Genomic DNA, 2,545 nt, shown 5'->3' with positions numbered 1-2,545 from the left:
AGATTATTTGCGACTGAGGCCAATCGTGCCTTTCATTCATTAGACCAACCGAGTATTTCTTCTCCTCCTCCTGTTTTGGTCACTCCTTTGTCTATTCGAAGCCCCTCTCCTTCTCGTCGTACCAAACAACCTGCTCGTCCATCTTCTTCTCTCCCCGCCAGGCCTATTACGGCCAAGAGTACTTCAAGCCGCAAACGGCCAGCCTCAGCATCTCCCATTCTGGAGGATGATGCTGATGATGATGATGATGATGCCCCTCTTATCATCAGGAGGAAGGTAATTAAATCGGTCTATTTACAAGTATGCTATTCCACATTTGATACTGTTCTGTGTACTGATGATCTTTTGGACTTTTCAGAAAGGTTCAGTCTCCCCTTCAAAGGCTTTGGCATCGATAACTCCTGCTCCACCATCCTCTGCTGAGGTTACTTCATCCAAATCGGTTGGTGATGGGACCATGCTTAAAGATACATCTTCAGTCCCAGAGTCTTCATCACAAAACGTGGATGAGCCACCTTCTTCCCAGGGTGTCGACCCCCCAATCATCGAAGCAGAAGGTAATTCAGTTTTTGATGTCTTACCTTTGCTCGTGCTATTGGTTTCTGATTTGTTGCTCTTGAACTTTCCAGATACTCCTATGAGTCCGCCCGTTGTGGCAACATCGTCTCGCTCGGACAAGGGGAAGTCCTCACGAATGGATGAGTCGCTGGTGGCAAGCTTGGCCGAGGGCGCGCCATCTTCTACGATTGTCGACGAGGTAGTTTTTCTTTTTGCTTTATTTCTATCATTTCTATTTCCACCTTGTTCATTGTAGTGAGGATTTTTAATATTGGCAAACCTTCTTTGCAGGACGCTGACAGGATAGTGCGTTCTATCCAGGATTTGTTCGCTTCTTGGAGGCAGGTCCAAATGCCTCGCCCTGCTCCATCTGGTTGTCCTGCCGCTTCTTCAGAGCATGGTTTGAAGTTCTTGAAGGAGTTGGTATTTGAGTACGTATCCTTCATGGATATGGACATTGGAAGGGCTAGTGCTGCCAGACACAAGGATGAACTTGAGCACTTGAGTGCGAAGCTAGAGCAAGCACTGACGCTTCCGTCGCTCAATCTTTCTGCCGACTTTAAAGCGACGTTGAAAGTCATTCACTCCGAGGTCCTTTCTATGCTGGCCAAGAATGCTGAACTAAAGGTCAAGCGTACTCAATATCTTCGAGCTGTAGCTGAGAAAGAGTCTTTACGCATGGAGATCAACAAGGCTAAGGACGAGTTGAAAGAAATCTCTTCCGAAGTCATGATTGAAGACTCTTTGATGGTTAACTTGGCTGCTCAGATGAGGGAACTTCAAGCCAAAATGGACGATTGCAGGGCGAGGATGGCTGCTAAGAAGCGTAACGCCTCTCAGGGGATTGAGCGAACTAAATCTTTGGTCGAACAGTACAAGAAGTTGGAGGTTGATGATGATGACGTTGCGGCTGAATTGAACATCACTTCCTCCCGGCAGAACGAGGATTGGGAAAAACTTAGGGAACGAATTCGTTCCTTATGGGGTAAACTGTAATTAAGACATACGATGTCTTTTTCTCTTTTGTAATTTTTGTTCATTATTAACGAACATTAACTTCTTGTGCATTTATTTGACGTTTATTTTCTAATCATCAATTCTTTAATCATTTAGCTGCTTTGCACTAACAATCTTGTCTGCTCCCTTTTGATATTCTCACTACTGTTCCAAGACTTAGGGCCATTTAATTCCGTCCATTAAACAGAAATGTGGCTGTTCATATTCTGTCTCTTCATCTTCACCCCCTATAAATGTTTCGCATTTTTCACCCTCTATCTTCATCTCTTCATTTTCTTCTTCGAAACCAATTTGCTGCCATTTCTTGGTATTCTGACGATCAACTAGATCCAAAAATGGACTGTCTAGTCCGTCCGCCTTAAATTTACCTTGATGTCACCTTTGGTATGGGAGGTATAGGAAATATTTTCTGGCCAGCAGCGAAATTTTTTCCTGCAAAATTCTTCCCGTCGTCTCTTTGTTCTTCACAAGGAGTCAATGATGGGAGGCAATTTTTGGGCTGCATGTGGGCCACTTTGCTTGCTGAGAGTGCTTCTCAGCTTGCCTGCTGAGAGTGTTTCTCAGCCTCGCCATTGCAGCGATGCATTTAGGAAGGTGGTGGGGCCAGTACACCCTCTCACTCGTCAACCCCACCATTGCAGCGATGCAATTAGGGAGGCGGTAGGGCCAGTACACCCTCTTACTCGTCAATCCTACCATCGTAGCGATGCATTTAGGAAGGCGGTGTGAAGCTTACTCAACGATCAACCGGGAGATACTTTATTTGTATTTTGTAGCACGTCCATCATTTGTATCTTTTGTATTCTTGTAATGAACGTTTAATAGTAAAGAACTTTATTCGAACGTATTTCGCTTTGTCTTTATTATCTTTTGATCGTCCAGAATGATTGATTATGTTTTTATCTGTTCACATTCTCATAAAGAAGGAACATATTTTTTCAAATATTTGCCATTAATGAATCTTACGTGC

This window comes from Olea europaea, chromosome 19, assembly GCF_002742605.1.
Source record: "Olea europaea var. sylvestris chromosome 19, O_europaea_v1, whole genome shotgun sequence".
In the NCBI taxonomy this organism is placed as follows: Eukaryota; Viridiplantae; Streptophyta; class Magnoliopsida; order Lamiales; family Oleaceae; genus Olea; species Olea europaea.
Note: the sequence above shows the minus strand (reverse complement) of the source record.